General features: G+C 32.9%; 1 pseudogene; it reads left to right on the top strand.

Annotated features, from left to right (window-relative positions):
- Window positions 1–6,473: 6,473 nt before the first annotated feature.
- On the top strand, window positions 6,474–7,458 carry LOC111368901 (annotated as a pseudogene).
- The last annotated feature ends 7,428 nt before the right edge of the window (window positions 7,459–14,886 follow it).

Raw genomic sequence — 14,886 nt, 5'->3', positions numbered from 1 at the left:
AGGGAATATGTGTCGAAGCAATAACAAGAATATTTCTAATGGAATATCTTTCAGAGAGATGGTTCACTAATAGACAGAAGGATAAGTAAATCAACTCATTCACATCCAAATCATGAACGTTTGGAATTCATATTATGCAAGGAGACATTACTTTTGCTAATTCAATTGAAGGGTGATATAAAATTGGTCTATTTCTAACATCATATCTATAGTTAGCGCATTCATCATAGTTAGCAATTCTATCTCCGTATCAATGTCACAATCGACATCGTTACTAGCATCAATATTGTCACTATCATCAATATCGTCACTATCATCAATATGATATCATCAATAAGAAAACTTTTAGGCTTGTTATCCAGAAACTTGTTCAGAATTACCGTAATGAAAGGAACATAGGAGTTTATTGCTAGGTATTTGACCAAATAGGATCATCCAGTTCCTATAGAGCCTATCACTAAAATCCACCTAGAGGTCGATAAGGCTAAGCAGAGCGAAAAGGGTTTTCCATGAGATGGAAAATGAAAAGTATTAGTCCCACACAAAGTTTGTGAATAAGTGATTGTCTGATAATGAGCAAGGAATACCCATCTTTCTACTAAACAGGATGTATTGAACTCATTATTCAATAGATACTTTTTATGAATGTCAACTAAGTATCGTAAGTAAATTGCTCCTGATTGTTCAATCATTTGATAACCTGAGTCATTCTTTCATAATTAATCACTATGAGTTAGACTCAATAGAATTTGATCAATCCTTTTTTCTTTCATTAAGGCGGAGAACTGAACCAAGAATTCTCTTTCTTCATCATCAATTGAATCACTATTCACGACCTAGGATTCTATTTTATCATCAATCCAATCCCCATTCACATTTTTTTCTTTTTCTTATCAATGAATAGATCTCATTACTTTTATGACTTAGATGTCTCGTATTTCTCGAAACAGTGATTCGATTGATGGGATTTGATATGAGATCGATGAAATTGATACTCAAATATTTCTTCTTAGAACGTATTGATTTGACCCCATAAGCGAGACCAAGCATGTTGCCGCCAGATGCAGAACCTTGTATTTTTTCTAGAGAATCTCTTAATTATTCCAGAGCAACTAGAAAGAGATACTTTAACCAGAAAGAATTCAGTTCAGATGTAGGATACCTATACAGAAGTTTCGCAACTGAATCATAGATGATGGAATCATCAAAGATTTGACCTTTTTGAACTATTTCTGTAACTCACTAGAGGCACGGGAAACAAAGAGAAGATGTGTATGAACGATATATCCAGCAACAAGAAGAAGGAAAATGATTGAATAGAGGAACTTCCGAACATTTGGCGATCTCACATGTGTCGATATCAATGGTGACTCATTATTTCGATGAATCATTTCTTCGATCAGAAGAAGACTATGTAAACACTTACTCGAAATCTTACTTATCAGATTCCATTATGGAAGGCACAATTTTTCTGAAGAATTCACCATGATATACCTGATCCATGCATAATATCATGAAAAATGGATACAAGTTTTTTACTGCTACTTAGTATCGGTAATAGGTCTAAAAAAGTATCTAAAAATATCGAATTTAGATATTTGTACCCTGTCGAAGTAAGCAAGCATGGCATATATGTTTGAAATGGATTCCATTTTGAGAGAGTTGAAAAAGCACTATCTATTCTATGATCTGCCCTTTCTCAATGAATTTCTTGAAAGACTCCAGTTTTTTTCTCTTTTTGGATCATAAATATTTCTCAGAACATGAAGTGTGAATCAAACCCATGTTTGAAATGAAATTGAGATACTAATGCAAGTTCTTCCCTTCTAAATCAGATAGATTCATATCTGAAAGATGTTGACAATATGTTCTTTCAAAATTGACTATTTGTCCCTCTATTAGAGTTGTTCCAGAAGTGTCTACGATCGAGTAAATAGTTCTACGAACGAATGGATCGTATCGACTTGGAAAATGGAAAGATTTGTACAAGTTATATGTTTCATCACCACTTTGTGGAAAATAATTAGCTATGAATATGTTAGATACCTGTGACTCTATTGGTGAAATAGTATCTCTCCTCCTAAAAAGGTTTTTTTTTTACCGACGCACAAAGAAAATATTTTGTTGTGAATGAACAAGATATTGAGGAATTGTCCACACGTAAAATCATAATTATAGATACGGGCCTTTTCCATAGAAAAGAGAAATCTTATGTTATAATAGAAGCAGAAATGATGTGGATTTTTCAAGAATCGAAGTCGATTTGCTTTATAAAAAGAAGATATCAACGAACTTCTATGAAATGGTTTCACAGGATTCAGCCAATTATCTTAATTGTGGAATATCATTGAGAAATAGGAATCTGTGTTATCAAAGGATTTCCTGCAATTATTTCTTGTATGGAATGAGTCAATCATCCACTTTAGGATCTTATTGAACAAAAAGGGTGATATTGTTCCTCCATTGATCAAGAATTTTGATTTCGGAAAGTATCATGATCATCCAATAAGAAGGGTTTCTATTTTTTCAAATGAACAATTTGAAGACCTATTGATTCTAACAACCAATTGTAGAGTTGATCATTCGGACCTTTCAATTCATAGATGTAGATCTTGGACCTATGAATGGGAATATTCTCGAAACTCACACAAAAAATGAAGTGAGTTAGACAAAAAAGAAAAGCAACTTGGACCAAAAAAGATGTGACTTGGACAAAAAGAAACAAAGTGGCTTAAACAATTCTTTTTTGTCGATAACCTCAGACCAATCAATCAAATATTGATTAATACGTAATTAATTGAACACTACTTGTAAACGGCTCTTCTACTCAGAAATAAAATCTTCTAAATGTTCCTAGAAATTCTTGCTCCCATTGGATCATTTGTATCTATATGCATCAGGATCTCAATTCATAGATTTCTCAATTCGAGAAATCAAAATAAGAGGATCGAACTAACTTTTTTTCAAATTCGATAAATGTTGGTTGATCGTATATTTCATTATAATTCTATGATTCAGAGTATCCTTTCCTATTTAATCCCTTTGAATTCCATATTCGAAGTTACGATCTAATCGATTCATTAAAAAGAATCGATGCAGTACAATTCTTATGTACCCATAGGTACTATATTGGATTTGAATCAGATTTCGGATCAATCTATGTTGATTGACTGCTTCCATTATTTTGTTGCTAGCAAATACCACTCTTTTTAGTTTTGGATCTTCCAAATCATTCCCGCAGGAGATCCGGACCCTTTTTTTATCCTTCCAGAAAAAGATTCATTCCCTTCATAAAAAAATAGGAGGTAGAACCAATAAAGATTTCTTTTCCGATTCATGCCTAGCCTCATTCAAGAATTTTTTTTATCTAATCCGTAGAAATCAATAAAAAAGGCAAATCCCTTATGATACACTAGATCTAGCTCGATTATTGATAGAGTGAACATATCTGCCATTTCTTGAAATCTCTCTCCTGATTCAAAATCATGTTGTAACGTGTATCCTCACCTATTTCAGTCATGGAATAGATGAAATAAATCAAAAAATGGATTTTTGTTCAAGAATGAAATCTTATTCGAACTGTCCATATCCGGTTCATCCTTTAGAACCCTATCACACCTCGGATCTGATGAAATAGGATGAATTGAGGCAGTATTTTGTAAATACATAATTATCTTGAATATATTAACCATTTCTTTATTTTTTGATCGCCTGGAAAGTTCAAAAAAAAGATCTTGTTGTTTCTTCAACAATTTCTGATCTCTAGTGGACCTCTCAGTAGGATTCAAACCCATATGAAGAACAAACGGATCTAGTAGGATTCCCAAGAAATTCTTCGATTTTTTTCGGAAGCAGATGATTATCTGCTTCTCACGTTCCATGAATAGCCGGGAAATTGAGGAATATCCAGAAAGGCATTTCGGGGATCGGTCTGATTCTATCTCTGTTCCTTCCATTTGAAGAAAGGAAGGATCCCAAAGAATCATTCTTTTAGTTGTTGAATCTCTCTTTGATTGATCAATGTGTGATATTCCAAATCCTCATTACTAATGGAATCCAAATGATCTCTGAATTGATCAGAAGATCCTTTCAGTTCGCTAGAATCCGTTACTTGAATGAAACTAGATCTTGTATAATCGTATTGAATATTTGACGATACATTCCATACCTTCCTAAAAAACCGATTCTTGTTTACCAACCACACATTGTCTAACCAAATCAAATTCTCTCTTGATACGTTCCTCAAAAAATCCGATTTGTGCAGATTCTTCCCCCAACTAAGAGATCTTCACGGAATTGCCACATATGAAATTGAGCACAATTTTACAAAGAAATAGCCCACTTATTTCTCGAGAAGAGATGGGAAACATGCTTAATATCATTTGATTGAATAGTTGACCCAGCCCCTTGTTGTTTGAAGAAACCATCCACTTCAATTGGTATTTTTTCACGAAAAGCAGACATGAGATAAGAAATCCAATGTTTCACTAAGATTTGGAATAGCGGTCCCAAATTCAAGTTGATTTTATTTCACCTCTTCCTCAGAGAAAGACGATCAAACAATTCCCAATCATGGTCCTTGCAATTGGATCATCCATATAATATACAAAAAGAAACTCCAGATATTTGATATATTTCTCTGTGAATAAGATCTCAATTCCAGCGACGGTTTCATTAGATATCTTACAACTAGAATCTCTCTTTTTTCCGATCCAATTCCTCCACCACTGTGAACCCCAGTTAGATTTAAGCATGCTACACTTTTTAGTTATTGGGAGAACCCAAGTACTCTCTTTCGAATTCAGGAAACAACTCTTAGAGATCTTTTTTCCTTTTGGAAGATACAGGTTTGAAACAATCAACATATTGATATTGGAAGACCCAACGGATTCTTCCAATGTATCATTTTTGGGTCCAATGGAATTCATAGGTATAGGAAGAAGCCCTCTCAAATAGAGATTTTTTCTTTCAGCCATATTTTGATTGTTAATACGATATATAAGGACCGCTACTACAAAGAGTATTACACCCTTAATAGTGAAATATTGATTGCTTGTTGACCCCCGTGAATTGTGTAAAAGTAGGATACTCCAAATTCGAGGGTCAAAGAGTTTTAGAAAACGTTCTTACCAGGAAAAAATGTGAATGAAAGATCCCATTGAATTGAATTGGGTCCATGAATCTAAGAAACAGTGAGAATTCTTGATCTCTCTCAATAACTCTCTCAATTCGAAAATCCAAGATTTGAATCGATGTCCTTTCATTGATTCCTCCTAAATTGCATTGATTTATCCTAAAGATTTCATTTCAATTGGAATTTGGTTATTTACCATGTACGAGGATCCCCGCTAAGCATCCATGGCCAAATGGTTAAAGCGTCCAACTCATAATTGGCGAATTCGTAGGTTTAATTCCTATTGGATGCATGCCAATGGAACCCTCCAATAAGTCTATTGGAATTGGCTCTATATCAATGGAATCGCATCATCCATACATAAGGAATTGCGGTGTATTCATATCATAATAAATGAACAGTAAGAACTAGCATTCTTATTGAGACTAGAACTCATAGGGAAGAAAATAGATTTATGGATGGAATCAAATATACAGTATTTACAGACAAAAGTATTCGATTATTGGGGAAAAATTAATATAATTCTAACGTCAAATCAAGATCAACTAGGATAGAAATAAAGCATTAGGTTGAACTCTTCTTTGGTATTAAGGAAATAGCTATGAATAGTCATCGACTTTCGGGAAAGGGTCGAAGGATGGGACCTATTATGGGACAGAAAATGCATTATAGACATATGATCATTACGCTTCAACCGGGTTATTATATTCCACCCCTTAGAAAGAAAAGAAGTTAAATCAAAATACTTAATAGCATGGCAATCCATTTTTATAAAACTTCTACCCCAAGCACACACAATGGAAACGTAGATAGTCAAGTAAAATTCAATCCACGAATTAATTTGATCTATGGACAACATCATTGTGGTAAACGTCGTAATGCCAGAGGAATTTTATCACAAGGCATAGAGGGGGAGGCCATAAGCGTCTATACCGTAAAATTGATTTTCGATGGAATGAAAAAGATATATATGGTAGAATCTTAACCATAGAATACGACCTTAATCGAAATGCATACATTTGTCTCATTAACTATGGGGATGGTGAGAAGAGATATATTTCACATCCCAGAGGGGCTATAATTGGAGATACCATTATTTCTGGTACAACAGTTCCTATAAAAAGGGGAAATGCTCTACCTTTGAGTACGGTTTGAACTATTGATTTACGTAATTGGAAGTAACCAATTAGGTTTACGACGAAACCTGGAAATCAATCAATGATCCAATTTGAGTACCTCTATAGGATAGACCTCAACAGAAAACTAAAGAGTAACGACAGCAAGTGATTGAGTTCAATCGTTCCTCATATAAAGTTATTGACTATAGAGATAAAGTAATATGGAAAAGACAAAATTATTTCAAGCACCAACAGAACCGGAAGCACCCTTTCTTTCAAACTTTCAAAGAAAGGAGGACGGTTTATTCACATTTCATTTGATGGTCAGAGGCGAATTGAAAGCTAAGTAGTAGGAATTCTGAAGATTCCCCGGGGAAAAAATAGAGAAGTATCCTACGTTACCCATAATATGTGGAAGTATCGACGTGATTTAATAGAGTCATTCGATTTGAATGTTACATGAAGAACATAAACCAGATGATGAAATGGGAAGAACTAGGATGTAGAAGATCATTCCATGAGTGATTCAGCAGATTTGGATTCATATAGGTATCCACCCATGTGGTACTTCATTGTACGATATATAAAAGATCCATCTGTATAGATATCATCATCTACATCCAGAAAGCCGTATACTTTGGAAGAAGCTTGTACAGTATGGGAAGGGATTTTTATTGATCAAAAAGAAGAATCTACTTCAACTGATATGCCCTTAGGTATGGTCATACATAACATAGAAATCACACTTGGAAAGGGTAGACAATTAGTTAGAGCAGCGGGTGCTGTAGCGAAATTGATTGCAAAAGAAGAGAAATTAGCCACATTAAAATTACCTTCTGGGGAGGTCCGTTTGATATCCAAAAATAGCTTAGCAATAGTCAGACAAGTGGAGAATGTTGGGGCGAACCAGAAAGGTTTGGGTGGAGCTGGATCTAAGGGTTGGATAGGTAAGCGTCTTGTAGTAAGAGAAGTAGTTATGAACCTTGTAGACCATCCCCATAGGGGTGGTGAAGGGAGAGCCCCAATTGGTAGAAAAATCCCACAACCCCTTGGGGTTATCCTGTACTTGGAAGCAGAAGTAGAAAAAGGAATAAATATAGTGATAATTTGATTCTTCGTCACCTAGCAAATAGGCGAGAAAATAGAATTTCTTTCTTCGTCTTTACAAAAACAAAAAAAAATAGGAGGATAATGATATCATTTTAGTTATGGGCAAATGATGGAAATTGAACCTGCGCATGGTTGATTCACAATCTACTTCCTTAATCCACTTGGCTAAATCCGCCCCTCTTAGTTTTTTTGATTTTAAGACAAAAGGTTGAATTTCGACCATTTCATTTATCTTCTTTCTTATTTGCTTATTTGTGAGCTATTTTAAGAGATAAAAATATTAAGCAAAAATTCTAATTTTTCTCGTTTTAATTTCAAATTTAAATGTCAAAAAAACTTCACAAAAGATGGGTAGATAAATGAAAATAAAAATGCATATAGAACAAACAAATAATACTCAATCTTCAATCAACCCCTAAGAAAAATAATCCCCTTTATTTCTTTTTCGGTAATGTAACGAATAAAAGTCTATGTAAGTAAAATATGACTAAAAAAAGTAGTAGTAATTAAAAAGAAAACAAAGGAGCAATAATGCCCTCTTGATAGAACAAGAAAGGGTTTATTGCTCCTTTATTATTATTATTTTTTTCAATAACTCCTATACACTAAGATCGGATCTTATCCATTTGTAGATGGAACTTTGATAGAAGCTAGGTCTAGAGGGAAGTTATGAGGATTACGTTCACGCATAACTTCCATACCAAGGTTAGCACGATTAATGATATCAGCCTAAGTATTAATTACACGACCTTGACTATCAACTACGGATTGGTTGAAATTGAAACCATTTAGGTTGAAAGCCATAGTGCTGATACCTAAAGTAGTGAACTAGATATCTACTTCAGGCCAAGCAACTACGGATTGGTTGAAATTGAAACCATTTAGGTTGAAAGCCATAGTGCTGATACCTAAAGTAGTGAACTAGATATCTACTTCAAGCCAAGCAGCTAGGAAAAAGTGTAATGAACGAGAGTTGTTGAAACTAGCATATTGGAAGATTAATCGGCCAAAATAACCATGAGCGGCTACAATAATATAAGTTTCTTCCTCTTGACTGAATCTGTAACCTGCATTAGCAGATTCATTTTCTATGGTTTCCTTGATCAAACTAGAAGTTACCAAGGAACCATGCATACGCTGAATAGGGGGTCGTCGAATATGCCAGCTACGCCTAACATGTGAAATGGGTACATAAGGATGTTGTACTCAGCCTGGAATACAATCATGAAGTTGAAAGTACCAGAAATTCCTAGAGGCATACCATCAGAAAAACTTCCTTGACCATTTGGGTAGATCAAGAAAACAGCAGCAGTAGTTGCAACAGGAGCTGAATATGCAACAGCAATCCAAGGTCCCATACCCAAATGGAAACTAAGCTCCCACTCATGACCCATGTAACAAGTTACACCAAGTAAGAAGTGTAGAACAATTAGTTCATAAGGACCCCCGTTGTATAAACATTCATCAACGGATGTCGCTTCCCAGATTTGGTAAAAGTGCAAACTTGTTGCTGCAGAAGTAGGAATAATGGCACCTGAGATAATATTGTTTCTGTAAAGTAGAGATCCAGAAATAGGTTCATGAATACCATCAATGTCTACTGGAGGAGCAGCAATGAAGGCAGTAATAAATATAGAAGTTGCGGTCAATCAGGTAGGGATCATCAAAACACCAAACCATCCAATGTAAAGACGGTCTTCAATGCTGGTTATCCAGTTACAAAAGCGGCCCCATAGGCTTTCGCTTTCGCGTCTCTCTAAAATTGCAGTCATGGTAAAATCTTTGTTTATTTAATAATTAGGGACTCCCAAGTACACTAATTTTCTATAATATAAATCGAAATAGAAAATGGAAGGCTTGTTATTTAACAATATAACATAACTTATATGGTTGTGCCAACCAATCCAATCCAATAACTATCTAGATTTATTCGATTTTTTTTTCTAAATGAATGAAGTGGATTGCACAAAGAAAATACAGATTTCTATACATAAAATTTTGATATGACAGTGGGTTGCTCGAGATTCGAACTCGGAACTAGTCGAATGGAGTAGATAATTTCCTTGTTATGTTAATTAAATAAGGAAAAACCCTTCCCTAAGCCGTGCTTGCATTTTTCATTGCACACGGCTTTCCCGATGTATACATCATTTCCTTTCTTATAAAGACTTTAAAAAGTTGAATACTCAGTTAATTTAACCCTTATTACATACTACATCAACTTTTCAAAATAGTGGAAATCAAATTTTTATTTTGTTATTTCTTCATCCATTTAATTTAGGAAAATTTTCTATTTCCAAAATTTCAGAATAATTATTTATGATTGATCAGATCATTGATACAAATAGTATCCAAATACCAAATCCGACTTCAACATACTCCCCGCAAAGTGGAAAAAGCTTTTGGGAAGGTCAAAGAAAGAACTTGTTCTTCTAACATAAGAAATTCTTCCAATAATTTCGAGCCTAAGTTGTAGCACAAGAAAGTCGAAGTATATACTTTATTTGATACAAACTCTTTTTTTTGGAAGATCCGCTATGATAATGAGAAAGAATTCTGCATATACGTCCAAATCGATCAATAATATCAGAATCTGATAAATCAACCGGAACTGGTTTACTAATGGGATACCCTAGTATGTTACAAAATTTCGCTTTAGCTAATGATCCAATCAGAGAAATAATTGGAACAAGAGTATTGAACTTCTTAATAGCATTATTGATTAGAAATGAATTTTCTAGAATTTGGCTCCGTACCATTGAAACATTTAGTCACACACTTGAAAGATAACCCACAAATTCAAGGGAATGATTAGATAATTGGTTTAGATAAATCCTTCTTGGATGAAACCACAGCGAAAAATAACATTGCGAAAAAGTTACAAGGTAATATTTCCATTTATTCATCAAAAGAGGCATCCCTTTTGAAGCCAAACTTGATTTCCTTGATACCTAACATAACGCATGAAAGGATCCTTGAACAAGCATAGATTGGTCTGAAAATCCTTAACAAAGACGTCTACAAGACATTTTATTTTCCATAGAAATATATTCGTTCAAGAAGAGCTCCAGAAGATGTTGATCGTAAATGAGAAGATTGGTTACGTAGAGAGACAAGAATAGATTCGTATTCATATACATGAGAATTATATAAGAAGAAGAAGAATCTTTGATTCCTTTTTGAAAAAGAAGAACTGGCTTTCTTTGGAGTAATAAGACTATTCCAATTATAATATTTGTGAAGAAAGAATCGTAATAAATGCAAAGAAGAGGCATCTTTTACTTAGTAGCGAAGAGTTTGAACCGAGGTTTCCAGATGGATGGGGTGGGGTATTAGTATATCTAACACAAAATTTAAATGTGAAAAATTGCCCTCTAAAAAAAGGAAATATTGAATGAATTGATCACAAATCATGAGATTTTACTATCTTTTTTTCCCTTTCTAGGAAAGTATTAATCGTAGAGAAAATGGAATTTCCACAATAAATGCAAGCCCCTCTGATATGATTTGACGATATAAATTCTTGTTGCGCCCCAAAAATGTATTTTGGTTAGAATCATTAGCATAAATAAGAAAATGATTCTCTTGATACATTTGAGTAATTAACCATTTTACAATTAGTAAACTGGATTTATTGTCATAATCTGGATTTTACAACAAAATCAATCTATTGAAACCCTAATCATAAGCAAGTCCATAAATATACTCTTGAAAGATAGGTGGATATAAGAAGTCGTGTTATTGAGATCAATCTAGCTGTAAATATCTTTGGATTTCCTCCATTTGAAATTTTATTTGAACCAAAGTTAGAAGAATTTTGTGGGTTATCAGATGATACATAGTACGATACAGTCAAAACAAGGTATTCTAGTAAGAATAGATAACTCGAAAACAGGTAAACTTATCAACAAATTCTATACCCTCTCTTTTTTTTCCATTTCATTTAATTGGTCTATGTTATAGGATAACAAGATGGTTAGAAATCTTTTATTTTTTGAACCTAATCGCTCTTTTGATTTCGGAAAAAAAAAACATTCTTTATCAATAAACTGCTTCGTTTACATATGCATCTCCATTCCATAATGGAGAATCCAATAGTTAGGATTCATTAAAAAAATATAGAATCCACACATGGGGGGAGAAGTCCTTGTTGTATCAGGCGCTAATCTATTTTTAACATCTAATTAGATCGAGAAATTATTCAAACTTAAGAACAAAAGCTGGTTGCTTTTTCTTTCCCATAATTAATTGAAGCCATAGGGCCCTATCCATTTATTCATTCGACCCAAATTTTTTTTTGTTTCATTCCGAGAATTAAAACAGGGTTTTGTACCAATCTGATAAAAATGAAATAGATTCAAAACTCTTCGTTGATACGACATGTTATTTTTTCCATTCATTCCCTTTCAGGGTCAGTCGCAGTCTTCCAAACTTTATCGATAGTATGGATGAATTACTCGCTTCATCCAAATGTGTAAAAGATTCTAGCCGCACTTAAAAGCAGAGTACTCTACCGTTGAGTTAGCAACCCGAAGAAAATATAAAAAATTTAAACATAATTTAAATATTCAAATTAAAGGGTGTGAAGATTCAATCTAAATCAATTATCAATTAAATTAATAAGAAAAGAAATTAGACGAGGTAATCAAACAATTGAGCTAAGAAAGAAATTAGACAAGGTAATCAAACAATTGAGCTAAGAAATCTATAAAAAAACAAATTTTCTAATGGATTAGAAACACAAAAGTGAATAGATTAGATCAAAATACAAGAAATTATCAGATAAAAAAATATATAGAGAGAGAAAGAATTGTCAAAATTGATAGAGTACCTCTTATGTTATCTACTTTTTTTTTTTCCAATTTAAAAATCTCTTGTATCGATATCAAAGAAAGGAACGAGGTAAAGTAAAAAAACAAACCTAGGTACGGAAATAAATAGATCCACTTCACTAAATTATATTTGTTCGATACACTGTTGTCAATATAAATGTTGAAAAGGAATACAATGGAAAAAAACAAAAGAAATTTCATTGAAATCTATTTTTTTTAACTCAAAAAATTTAAATTTAACAATGAAATAATATTTCAAATTGTCTTGGATTGACACTAGATATCTAATCTACATAGATACAAAAAAGTGTAGATGGGAGAATAAGAATTGTAAAAAATATATATATCGGATTTTTAATGTATTTCATCAATCTAAGTGCAATAAACAAACTAGATTCCTTGTTGGTTAGTCAAATTCCAACGAAAACCACATAATTGAAAAAAATGAAATGTCCGAATTTGAGATTTATATGATCAATAAACTAAGGTTTTGTTGTTATCGACCATGGAATTCGATAGAAGCAATGAGGAATAGATACGAATAAAGTAGGATTAAGGGGGGAAATAAAAAAATAGTAGAGAAAAATTACACAAAGTTATATACAAATCACTACCCCCCTTGGTATTTCTTTAATTGAATTTCGTTTGATTAGGTCGAAGTTCTTTAAAAACTTCTGCCTTCTTTAAAATATCCTGAACAGTTCTTGTAGGTTAAGCACCATTTTCAAGGAAATATAGAATAGCAAGAACATTTAAATAAGTTTGATTCTTCAATGGATCATAAAAACCCACTTTTCGAAGATCTTTTCCTTCTCTTCGGGATCGAACATCAATTGCAACAATTTGATAGACAGCTCATTGGGGTAGATGTAGATGAACAATACCCCCTAGAAATGTATAGGAAGTTTTCTCCTCATACGGCTCGAGAAAAAGTGATTTGATTCAAAGTTTTGTCTATGTATGGAATTCTAATAAAGACAAATGAGCCTATAAAATCAATTAGACTATGATTCAAGTCTTTTTTTTTCTTCTTCCCTCCTGAAAATAAAAAAGAAACCATTCGTAGTCATAACTCAAGTTGGATAACTCTCAAATAGCTTAAAGGAAAAAATCTTTAATAAATTTCATTTATTGAGTGGTCTTTACCCCCTTTTTGTTTGTCTCGTTTAAAATTCTATTTGATTCTTCAGTCTGATCTAGTTATTGAGACTATCGAGACAATTAAAAGGATGGTTCCTTGTCCTAGGATCCTTTATCTTTCTTTTAAATCATTGGGTTTAGACATTACTGTGGTACTTCTTAATCCTTTCAAAATGGCAGCAACATACCCTTTTTTGTGATTTCTCTTTCTATCAAAGAATCCTACGAACAGTTGATTCTCGCATGATACACTTTGAATCGAAAACGTTTGATTAATTCCAACAGGTTTTTTTTTGAATTGGAAATTTGCTCAAAATTTATCCCTAAGAAGTATTTATGAAGTTGTTCCAATTTATTGATTGGCATTAACCCTAGATCCTTGTCCCTAAGAAATGAATTATTCCTTTCCACTCGAGCTCAATTGTGGACTATTAACAACCTAACAAAAAGTAAAAAATGAAGGGTTCGAGTGGAACAGAACAAACGATGTCGAGCAAAGAGCACCTTCATTCCTATATAAATATAAAATAGCAGATGTAAAAATCCACAACGGATCTGTCCTTCAAGTCGCATGTTGCTTTCTACCACATCATTTCAAACAAAGTTTTACCATAATATTCCTCTAATTTGGAACCGGTATGGAATTGATTCAATCATGGAATCATGAATAGTCACTGGTTCAGTTGTACGTAGACATCGCATAATCTAGACTTTTTCTTCTATATATGATATGTGTAAAGATTTTTCTGAAGAAGTCTTAGCAAGACACCATCTTTAACATATATATATATAAAGAAATAGAAATAGATAAACGAATAAATAAATTCTTTTTAAGTCTACTACTTCAAGTGACTCAATAGGATAGATTGACCTATTTCCTACATTTTGAGTACAAAGATTCAACTTACGATGAATCATTCAAAATAGTTATTAAAACTATTTGGAATGGAAAAAGGTTCCTATTTAGACATCATTAAAAGATAAGTCTTTTTTTTAAATTGACCCATCACTGATTTCAAATAGATAAATAGATCACAGAAAAGAAGAAAGAAATCCCATTTTTTTCATGAGATGGATAAAAAAAACTGATGTAAGGTAAGATTTGAATCTTTATTCTTTTCATCTAATTGCGAAAATCCAAATCAAAAAAATCGAGAGGGGTTTTCGTATCTATCAGATAGACTAAATGATTGTCACTGTTATAGATATTCTATAATACTTAATTTAACTAATTTTAGCTTAAAAAATTTAAGGGATCCCAAACCTTTTTCACAAAACCGAAAGACTATTGTCATTGAAATAGAATGATACATATAAGCTAAACATTTCCTCATTTTATATGCATTTTCTTTAAGATGGGGATGAGTAATATTTCAATAATCGAATCTTGTCATAAAGTGAATAAAAGGGATAGGATAAATCACCCTTGCCTCAATCCAATCATTACATAGATTTACAATTCTTCATTACAGCCAAACAAAAATTACCTAAATAAAATTAAAAAAAAAGGGATTCAAAGAGAATACATCGATTCCATAACGTATAAACATAT

The sequence above is a fragment of the Olea europaea genome, chromosome 19 (genome assembly GCF_002742605.1).
Source record: "Olea europaea var. sylvestris chromosome 19, O_europaea_v1, whole genome shotgun sequence".
In the NCBI taxonomy this organism is placed as follows: Eukaryota; Viridiplantae; Streptophyta; class Magnoliopsida; order Lamiales; family Oleaceae; genus Olea; species Olea europaea.
This window is presented reverse-complemented; position numbering and strand designations above follow the sequence as displayed.